General features: G+C 43.3%; 1 long non-coding RNA gene and 2 other non-coding genes across 3 annotated transcripts; all 3 read left to right on the top strand.

Moving 5' to 3' along the window:
* Window positions 1-1,721: 1,721 nt before the first annotated feature.
* LOC128977006 (uncharacterized) lies at window positions 1,722-3,852 on the top strand. Its single transcript, XR_008489396.1, has 5 exons — window positions 1,722-1,757; window positions 2,467-2,490; window positions 2,934-2,995; window positions 3,194-3,288; window positions 3,699-3,852. It is a non-coding gene; the product is annotated as an uncharacterized LOC128977006 (long non-coding RNA).
* On the top strand, window positions 2,730-2,805 carry LOC128977118 (small nucleolar RNA SNORD49). Its single transcript, XR_008489400.1, has one exon. It is a non-coding gene; the product is annotated as a small nucleolar RNA SNORD49 (small nucleolar RNA).
* On the top strand, window positions 3,552-3,625 carry LOC128977124 (small nucleolar RNA SNORD65). Its single transcript, XR_008489406.1, has one exon. It is a non-coding gene; the product is annotated as a small nucleolar RNA SNORD65 (small nucleolar RNA).
* Window positions 3,853-11,130: the final 7,278 nt, after the last annotated feature.

The following is an 11,130-nucleotide window of genomic DNA, read 5'->3' as shown; positions in this document are numbered from 1 at the left end:
AGACTGGTTCTGTCTTCCAGATAGTCCAAAATAAGCCTTATAGATGTCTCCCTGTTAGTTGGGTCTGTCATGTTAATGGTTTGGGGGACGGTTATGCGTGTTAAATGAGACCATGGCAGCTTACCTGTAAGAAAAACAGAAGGTTACTGCTAAAGGGACCTGTAGAGAGAGATTTATTTTTTGTCATTGAGTGTTTGGCTGGTTTTGCTTTTTGATTGTGTACAGAGAAGCGTAGTGTTGCAGTGTCAGGAATGCTAGCTTTGGGCTGCCTTAGATACCTGAACAGGAACTGCTGTAATTTGATAATCTAGTGAATCTTCTTTTTCTCAACGTGGTTAACTTAAATCAGTTTGGTCTAGAGGGAAATTGCATAGAGAATTTTAAGTGCCCATATCTGCTCTTTGCTAAGGCACTCTTGATCTTTCACCAAACTTCCAGATATGATCACTTTCAAGGAATTGATGCAGAAATTAGTGTTCTGGTACTGAGAAATGCAACCTGTGTATTTTACTAAAATGAACTTACTTTGAAAAGGGTAAGAAGTTAGGCTTTGACTTTTACTGGAGGATCTGTGCCTCAGAGGAAAAAACAGTTCTCCATTTTAATTGACTTGTTACAGGGCTGTGCTAATCCTTCTGGGAAGTTTTTCTGGGTCTAAAAAAGGATGGATTTTGTTAAATGTTCAGGTGATTGTTACATTGTGCAAAAGAAACCATCATGGATCACAGGATATTAGGGGTTGGAAGGGACCTTCGAAGATCATCAAGTCTGTCCTCAGGCAGACCTTGAACTTGCGACACTGATGGCAAGACTTGAGAGCTTTTTTTTCCAAGACAAGTTGATGGGAAAAAAAAAAAGAAAAAAACCCAAAACCTTATTTTCAGTTCAAGGTGACGTTATAATGTGGAAATAAACTTTTATTTAAACGGCTGTTCTGTTCCAAATAAAGGTCTGAAATCGCCCTGACCTATCCAGTTTTGCTGGAGCACTCATGAAGGACAGTGCTGCCCTCCTCCCATTGAAGGGCCTGTGGGGCTCTCGTGGCTGCCCTGAGCGGAGCTTGTGCCTTCCACGGGGCAAGATGAGGGTCCCCGCTGCGAGGCGTAGCCTGTCCTAGCCCACACCTAATGAATCCATTTTCCTGCTTTCAACCGAGTAAAGGCTTAAAATTAGTGTCCTAGCGAGGCTGAGAGAAGCCCCAAGACCCAGCCCACAACCCAACCCGCGCTGCAGGAAATGGACGTCTGGGCCCACCCCTGCCTTGCAGGAACAAGGAGCGCTCCTCCCCTCTACCGCGAGGTGGTACAGCCCAAACCTTTATAAGCGGTTGCGGCAAGCATTCTCCCTCTTTCCGCCTGCGTGCCTGCCAGCGGGTGAGTGGTGCCATGCGAGCTTCCCGTGGGCCTGGTCTGTGCTCTGGAGGGCGGGCAGGCGGGAGGCGGAGGCCCAGCTTGCGGAGCGAGGTGCCTTGGTGATTTAACAGGCTGAGGTGAGAGCCCACACACACCACCGGCAGTGGTGGTGTCCGCCGTGACTTTGTTCCCAGGGCCGCTCGGGCTGGGCCCGACCACTGGAAGGAGCGCGGTGGGGGTGTGAGGGAGAACGGCCCGAGTGAGGCGGGCGGGGGAGGCATGTGGCCGGTGGAGCACGTGGTGTCAGACTCCCTTTGTCCCCGCAGGCCGGACATGGCGGCGGGCAGCGGCGCTGAGCGCATTGGGCCGCCCAGACCTCGCGAGCGGGGCTGAAGGGGCTCTTCGGTGAGTTAAAAGTGGCTCGGTTGGATCGTGAGGCCTGGGAGGTTCTGTACGTGTGAGCTAACGCCCGGTATCGCTGCCGTTTACCGCCCGAGCCCCCGGCAGAGTGGCAGTGGCTTTGCCGGAATGGTGGAGCACGCAGGCAAAGGCTTGGGAAGGTGAAGCCTGTTCGAGTTGGTTACTGACTCATGAGCCTCCTGGCTGGTCCCTTGCTGCGCACAGCGCCACATATTGCTGGGGCAGGGTCCTGTCAGGCTCTGGAGGTAATGCATCCGTGTGCATGGCGTTCATAGGTCTTAACGTGGGTTTTCATTTTTGTGGCGCTGTTTGAGCAAACGGAGCACTCGTTCCAAACCCCACCTTTGCAGTGAACATCACAGCTTAGAATTGGTGGTGTACAGAATTTCAATTGAAAAACTGCCCTTACAAGTAAATGCTATTTGGCAAGCTGCAAAAGGGAAATCTCTAAATTCTCTGACTAAAAACAGCTTGGAGAGGATTGTTGACTATTAAAAGCTGTCTGATATAAATATTTTGGCTGTTCTTGCTATCAGCACAAACACAGGTGAAATTCAAAGCACAGTCTTGCTGAGGTTACAGTTGTGGTGGGAGTTTTTGTTTGGGTCTTCCTTAGACAATCCAACTTAATAATTCTATAAAATTACTCCTGAAGAATATTCCAGTAATACTTCTTTTGCTTTTATTCCCACAGCAGAAAGATGCCTTGAAGTAGAGGGTAAGTTAAAGTTTATTTTGTACTACGATGCACGAAGTTGCCAAGGAAGCTCCAGGCTTTACTGCCGTGCAGTTAAATACAGGATAGTTAAAAATAACCTGTAACCATTACATCTGAAAGCAAAAACATGTACCATGAGGTTAACAGTGCTGATGCTTTACTGTAAATAAAGAGGAAAATGCACAAAGATGAAAAGGGAACAACTGTGTTTTAAGTAATCACCTACAAACTTGGTGGCTGTTGATGATGATAACCCCGAATAGGAAGTGCCGTCAGATGCGAGAACTGACGATAACCCTTCTTATTTGTCTGAAACACAGCTACATGCCTGCAGAGGTTTGAGTTCTAGCAGTTGTCTTCTAGAACTAATCAGGCAACTTCTGTTTGTACCTACTGTGAAAAGTGCTCCTGACATGGTTTCATGTCCATGTGTTTCACTTCAGATAAATGAGACACGATCAGGACTGGGAGAAGGTCGCTCTATGGAGATGGCCTTAACGTGAAGGTGAGTGATGAGTTACACTAAGCCATCTAGAGCTTCATACCAGGTAGAATCTGGAGAATAAATGAGACTTTGAAGGCTGCCAAAAACTTCCAAGAGGCATATTTTGTAGTTTCAAACTTTACAGCTTAGAAAATACGCTTTTTGTCTCCTCAAAACTTGAAGCTGTGTGATTCTTATTTCTTGGTACTCTATATTTAGGTACAGCTTGTACTGAAAGTCTACCAACTGACATTACAGCTCTTCTTGGGTCCCATGGAAGGCAGTGAGACAGCAAGAGCAGGAGGTATTTCTGGGTGAGTTTAAGATGCCAGTGTGCTGCTAGTTCAGTGATGGTTTTTTTGTTCCAATCTCAGCAACATCACCTAATTGACTGTCATTGGCTGTGTTTCCAGTTCTGTATATTCCTAAAGCATAATTAATGAAGTTCTAGGCAAAATACAGACAGTAAATATATAAGCAGTTGCTTGGTACACTACAGTTTTGCTTACAGCACTGCAGAGCAAAGAGATAAATGTTTTGCTTCTGCTAGAAATGTCTCCGTTTAGCTAAAGATATCAGATGATGAAACTAACCAAAAATTGCTGGAATTACCGGCAGATTGACTGGTGGTGAGCAATGGTTTTTCTGATGATATCCCTTACACTAACTAAGGTGTTAATACTTAGTGTTGAACAGTTAACTTATCTGTGCTGTTTTATTCCAGGTGTCTGTGCTGAAAACGTCTTGTCTGAGGAAGAAGGAATGAATTGAAATGGGGGTGTGAGCCTGGGGGGTAGTGTTTGTAATGACTGCTGTGTTTCCTGCCCTGACATGTTAAGCAATTGTAAGAGTTTCACTGTTTCCATTACACATGCATTAAAACTGTCTAAAAAACCCCCACCAACTGGGTCTGGTTTTGTCACTTGACTGCATTAAGGAATGACTTCCCTTCAATAAACATGCTGATAAAATAGATGTATACACAGCAGTATAATTACTGCAGATAATGTAACTGGGGTTTAGTTGTGTAAGCATTCTGTGGTGGTTGGCAGTTTACTTGCTTTGTACAGTTTAAACAAGTGATGCTAATGCTGCTGTTGTAATTACTGGAGAGATTAGGTCTTAAATACCCCTAACTGCAAAAACAAATGTAGTGATTTTCTGTAGCTTGTTTCCAGGCTTGCTGTGTCTTCTTACTTTGGCCTTTAAAGTCTGCCACAGAGGTGGCAGAGAGTTTGTGCAGCTACAATGTTCTAGACAGTCTTCTGCATCTCTTCTATCAGTCTAATGTGTAGAATTAAATGGGGAGCAAAGAGATTTACACTCTAACTTGTCACCATTCTTCACTGTTCCTAGTAAGAGTAAAAAAAATAGAACTGCTTTTGTAATAATGGCTCCTTGTAAGGTTGGTCTACAATGGAGGTTGATAAAGAAGTTACAAGGTTTTAGGGGGATCTTGAGAAAAGCAGCAGCCAAGGCTGAAACTCCCAATTGGATTCATTGTGTCAGTACAACTAGCAAGCAGTAATACTTCAATCTCTACTTAAAGGAGAGAGGTGCAATGCAAGATTCTCATCAAGCCTGAAGCGATTGAGCATGGCCACTGGTAGAAGAAACAGGCTTAGTGCAAGATGTTGCTGATGATTTTGCCCACTTGGTGTCACCAAGTGAAAGTTTGTTTTTTTTTTTTTTTTTGTTAGTAGGGACGTAAGTTTGTGTTTCAGAAAGGTAAACATAATTCAAACTAATTCCTGCTGAGTCCATGTTTGGTCCATGCCAACAAGAGTTGAGGTAATGCTGACTCCAGCTCTGAGCTGAAAATAACCTTGGTGTTGCTTTTCAAGATGACAAAAATTCCACCCAACTGGAAATTTTGCTGGAGGGGTTGTGGCTAGGAACATTTGGGACAGCCAGCAAGCCAGTCAAAAATTGTGTAAAATTTTTATTATAGTACTTTAGGTAAATAGTTCTTGGTTGCCATAAAACAAAAAGGAAGCAGCTTTTCCCAGGAGTTTGTGGTCCCTAGAGCTGCTGTTGCTTTGCAAGCTTCCTTATTTTCATGATGGAACAGGAGAAAAAAGCTGTGAGTGGAACTTGGAAGGGTTATGTTCCATAAACAAAAAACTACTGTGAGAATGCCTGCTCTGGGTGACCCTGATGGAGCAGATGATCTTCAGAGCTCATTCCAGCCCCCAGTGATTTGTGTTATTCCAGTCTTGGGTCAAAGGTGAGACTTCAGGGTCTTCTCCAGTTGTGACTGCACTTCCTGTGTAGTTAGGTAAAGACCTGAATCTGTTTGCTTGACTTGTACCTCCTGACTTGAAATGATGCTGTGGCTTGTTGCTCATATGGCATGACAGAGCTGTGTCCCTGAGCCCCTGATAGCACTGACTTGTGTAACATGAAACTAAGAGATCCCTCTGTGCTTGGGATATAAATTGAAGGGTGGGATTTCACAGAGGCTTCTCATTGGAAAGTCACAGTTCTGTGCTTCAACCATGGAAGAACAGGTTGAACATTTCTCAGATGTCAGAAAACAAAGAGTGCCTGATACTAGAAGGGGCAGTAAATTAATCTGGATTTTTCCTAGGAACATTTCTGTGATACCTGCAGGGTTTGATACATTCATTCAACCTGGGCAGTGGAGTATGCAAAACTTATTTGAAACCAATTCATTTCTTTTTATCTAATTGTGTACTTGAGCACTAAGCAGGTTGCTCCAATGCTATTTTAATTAAAATTTTAAAGTAGAGTTCAATGCTCTGTTCCAAGTGCTTAATGAAATGAGCTTATTTTTGCCTGGTATATTAAAAGACTGTGTTGACAGAAGACATTCCTGAGCTGGTCTGCTACACATTGGAAATGGGTTTCAAGATTTCAGAAAGCACAAAGAATCCACCTTTGAGATTAGATTCTGTACACCATTAATGATCATGGTTAAGTGTAGCCACATGCCCTCAGTAAGCAAACAACTCAGCAAATTTTTCCTTGGCTGTTTATAATGTGCTGTTTAATTTGCTCAAGATAAGTTTGTTGCAACTTGTTCTAATTGTTCTTTCTAATATGTATCAGAACAGTCTCATCAAAATAGAGAAGAGCTGATCTGGGAGTGCTTAAATAAACAGGAAACAGTTCATCAGAGTAGGAAAGAGTTTATCTGACTTCACTGAGGTTACGAGTTGGTGGTGTCTATTATGGTTATTTATTCATGAGTTTCATTTTAGTATTACTCGTTTAAAACCAAAGACCCTCAGCAGGGATCTTTTTAGCAGGCTGGTGAACAAATGGAAAGGTTCTTCCTGGTGCCTTTTGAACAGAATAGGTGTCCTAAACATATTACTGTGACCTCACATGGGATTATATATATATATATATATATATATAATCTTAATGTTTATCTTACAGAGTTTGGGGAGGGGGAAATAAAAAACATTCTGTTTTGGTTGCATTTGGAATGTGGGAACTTTACAGTGGTGCAAAATAGGCAAGAAAATATTCCTGCTCTTGCAATTATTTGGGATTCTCTAAAGCTTTAAGAGAACAGTTGGCAGGAGTCCCTGGCACTTAACAACAGCCAAGAACCAAGGATAAGTCTAAAATGCATGAAAGGATTGAAGCAGAAAGGAAAAAAAAAAAGAAAGAGCTTTATGCAGTGAAGCTTAGAGGGGCTGAGTGCCAGTTTTTAGCAATAAGAGAGATGGCAGTGCCATGGAGTGAGTAATTTGTGAGAGAAAACACAGTGATTATTGTCCACAAAATGTGTGGCACAACTGCTGACCTGATGGAGAGTGGCTGCTCTGGATCACAGACTTCCCATTCCTGTCCTCTGCTCCGAGATGGTGTTGAGGATGCCAACTGCAAACATCCCTTCTGTGACACAAGTATGTATTCAGTACTGCTTACACTCAAACCCTCAGGCTCCTTGCTCTCTAGAGCACTGAACAAGGTGGGATGGGATTGATCTGTGAGCTCTGTTCAGCACCTTTGTGTGACTATGGTGAGAGGCACAGTCTGCAGCTCACGGGAGACGTTTGAGGTGAATGAAGTAGTGTGGATTTTGTGTAAGTGGTTTCAGGGATGGTGCATCCTTCTGTGTTAAACACATGAAGGACAGGGAAGCAGGCATGGTGTGGCTCTTGTCATCAGGGGGAGTGAGGCTGAGGTGGGGAAATGGCTGCCTTGTGATGAGTGCTCTGGTTTCTTTTTTTGTAAATCACAAGCTTCACGTTTCAAATAAATGCTGGTTTTCACCATTAGCTCCTGATTAGTATTATAAAGCAATCCTATCTACATCAGCATGAAAATAACCACTCATGCACAACCATAAATTACTATAATTAATGTATTCCAGCTATTAACTGGAAGATGTGTTCCTGGCTGGGTTGCTGCTGCTTCAGCTGAATCAGTTGGAGGCTGGCTGTATCCACTTAGTGTGAAGGGGGGAGGGTGATGTGATGTACTGCAGAGCTTACCTTTTCAGAATGAAATAAAGCCTAAATTTTGAATCCTCACTCCTTTCTGTTGAAGGCAGATGGAAGACAAGTTCATTCCCCCATTCTTCTCTCCCTCATTTCAAATGAGGAAGGCAAGGTTCTGTCGAAGGAGTTGCAGTTTCCTAGTTGCAGTTTCCATCCCAGAGATGGGATTAGCATCCTGCAAGAGGGATTTATGGGGTTGTTTTCTTCCAACTGCCACGTTAGCAAATGTTTGGTTGTTGCTCAGATTCTACAGGCACCAACTCTGAGCTGCTCTGAGCAAAGAGTGAAGGCTCAAAATAGCTCTCTGTCTGTCTGTGTGTGTGTTAGGCTTTTCTCATGCTCCCCCAGGGCTTGGGGTCAGCAATGTTCATGGCACCTGACTGACTTTGTGCTGCCAAAGCTTATCACATTTCAGGTGTTCCTGTAAAGAAGGGCAAGGTCAGCACATCATTTAGTGGGCTGGTAGGACAAACATGCACCTTATTTTGTCACCTTATGTAATTTAGTGTTCCAATTTTATGCTTAAAAGCAAATTTAGCCTGAATGCTATGAACTGATCATAATACTGCTTTAAATAGTAAGAATTTAACAGGTGGAATTTGATTTAAAGCATGCAAGGAGGGCCATATTTAATAACCACTGAACATTTGGTGCTCCTGTGCTCTAATTCAGGGAGAGGGAAAATAATATCTGCCCTGTTTCACCTCCTGGTGCTGAAGCCCACAAGATGGTGCAGTGATCCAATCCAGAACATTGTAGAGAAACAGATTTTGCAACCTTGGAAGATGCCTGTTTGGGGAAACATGATTTCGTTGCTGGTGCCTTCCCAGTGGTCTAATGAGATTTGCAACTTTCATTAGCATGCAGAGAATCCCACACACAGTGAAAATCTCTCTTTAATTGGCTGTTAATAATATTCCTTAGTGTAAGACCAGCCAAAGCTGAGCCTCTGTTTTCTTTAACATAGGCTGCATGTAAAACCAGAGTGAGGAGGAGCCAAAGGAGTTAAAATTTAGGCTGCTTTAGTAAAAAATAAAAATACTGCCTGAAGAATTATTTGCCCTTCATTACCTTTCACTCAAGTGTGTGCAGCCTCAGGACTTGCAAGCCCTGCTGCTTGTGACAGCCCATGGCTGGTGCAGCAAAACCCTGCTGCATCTCCTTGGTGCTGCTGGGTGTTGCGCTTCAGCTCAGCTGAAGTCAATAAACAGCTCCCAGCCAGCACCTGCCTGTGCAACTGTAAAAACCTGAACAAAACACAGATGAGAAAAAATCGTTGAAACAATGGAGTCTGAATTAGAAATCCTTGCTGCTTTAATTGACTTGAGAGCTTCAGAGTTTCATCTCCAATAATTAAGACCTTTCCTCTACATGCTTTTGTTGGTTGTTGTTGTTAGAGTCCTGTTAGTTTTTTGCAAGTCAATACCTGAGTCTCTTTTCATCAAAGGTTTTATTTGCAATCATCTGTGGTAAAATAATTGCACAGCACAGCTGCAACATGAGCTCTCCAAACAAATGAAATAATGATCCATATTTCTAAAGCTGCCTATGGCTTTCTGGTGGGCTAGCCCTGGGGAGTTTTCGGGTTTTTTTATCATTTTAATTTATTTTCTGGATTTTTAAAAATTATTTCCTTACTTGTGCTTTCCAGATCCTGTAGAAGTGTAGTTTCTTCAGGTTTTGTTGTCTGTTTCCCTCATATTCTGTACTCATGCTAACTGCATTTGATGATTTGTTCATGTTGGCTGTGAGTTTGTATTGCTTGCTGCTATTAACTGAGCAGTGGGATGGGTTTGATAGCCAATTCAGAGACCGACTTCCTAGCTAAGTCTAATCTTATCAGCTAGATAATAATTTTTCCTGAACAGCTTAAACTTTATTAATAAAATGCCTGAGTCAAGATATTAAGATACTTCCTACAGTCGTTATCCCAGCCCTAATCTGACAGCAAACACAGTACTGGTGTGGAGGTGATCTGTGAGTGTGTCCCACCAGGATAGCAGATATAATGCCTAATATAGCACTTTACATCTCTTGTGGCTCCATTAGGTAAGCTGGAAATGATCTCCCAAGCCTTCCTGTGAAGCCATTTTACCTCCTCATTAGAGATGAGGAAACTGGAGATCAGAACCTGACTGGGCTGGGTGAGAGAAGGGAAGGCCAATTGTTGGATAAAGCAATTTCCCCTACCTGTATCAAATCAGATGTTTATTACCTTCAGCTACAGCAGTAAATAATAAAATCCTTGTGCTGAGTGCTCCTTGGGATGTGAAATACACAGGATACCTGCTGTGAAGATAATGAGAATTGTTTCAAAGCAAGGTGTGGACTGGGAGCTTTGAGCTGCACAGTGATTCCAGGAGGGGATGGGAAGAAGCTGTGCCAAGGTGCCTGCACTTTGAATTTGATTTAATATGTATCCAGTCATCTCCAAAGCAGCCTCTGTGCTTCTGCACTGGGGGAGGAAGATGCTCTGTGTTTGCAGAAGGCAATGTAAAGCTTTTGTGTCAGTGCCAGCTGTTTGGTAGTTCAAAATGGGAGACCACATCAAGGAGAAGGTATTTCAAAGCTACTGCTTTTAAGCTTCAGAAAGATCTTTGGAGATGACAGCAATGCTGTGTCACTTGGCAGCATATCAGCAGAGCAGAGGCTAAAGCTGAAGGGTTTCAGGTGGGAGAGCAGGACCAAGGTTACAGCACCACCACCAAAACTGTTTGAAGAACTGATGTGATAGCCAGAGCTGGTTACATGGATGAAGGGACAGCTCTGGTCTGGGTGCTGCTCCTGCTCTTGGTGCCTGTTGGTGAAGTTCAGCCTATTTTGGGGTTGGTTTCTCTAGTGGTTGTGTGAAAACTTGTTAGCTTGTGTCTTTGGAAGAAGTTTCTGGTACAGAAGCTCTGCTTCCAGGGGAACTCATTGAGCAAGCAGGAGGGTAAGATCACATTGGGTTTGCAGATGGGATGCTGCAAAAAGCATGTGAAGTACATGAAGGAAATTGGAGATTGTGGAAGACAGGAAAGGGTTTGGAGAATAAATCTTATGAAAAGCAGCTGAGGGAACTGGGGTTGTTTAGTCTAGAGAAGAGGCTGAGGGGAGACCACCTCACTCTATAACTCCCTGAAAGGAGGTCGTCATGAGGGTAGGGTTCAGTCTCTTCTCCCTAGTAACAAGTGACAGGATGAGAGGAAATGGCCTCAAGTTGCATCAGAGGAGGTTTAGGTCAGATATTTAAAGAAATTTGTTCCCTGGAAGAGTTCTCAAACACTGGAACAGGATCTCCAGGGAGGTGTTTAAAAGATGCAGAGATGTGGTACTGAGGGCCAAGGTTTAGCCCCAGACTTGGTGGTTAGAGAATGATTGGACTCAGTGATCATTAAGGTCTTTTCCCTCTGAAATCATTCTATGATTTTTTTCTCCCCTTCTTGGCACAGCACAAAGCAGTGGCCCTGTGTTTCTCTTTCATAAACCTCAACATCTTATTTTTGCTTTCACTGACAATCCATAGAGGGATGCAGTGTGCAGCAGGGTTACTAAAGAACCCTGCTGGCAACCTGCTACATGAACCATTCTTGAAGGATGCTTTATAGACCCCACAGGCTTATTTTCTCCTCAGACTGAATTAATACACTAGCAAAGAAGCATGAAAGATGGCCCAGAAGCCATGGAGTCAATAAGCTA

Source organism: Indicator indicator, chromosome 30, assembly GCF_027791375.1.
Source record: "Indicator indicator isolate 239-I01 chromosome 30, UM_Iind_1.1, whole genome shotgun sequence".
NCBI lineage: Eukaryota > Metazoa > Chordata > Aves > Piciformes > Indicatoridae > Indicator > Indicator indicator.
This window is presented reverse-complemented; position numbering and strand designations above follow the sequence as displayed.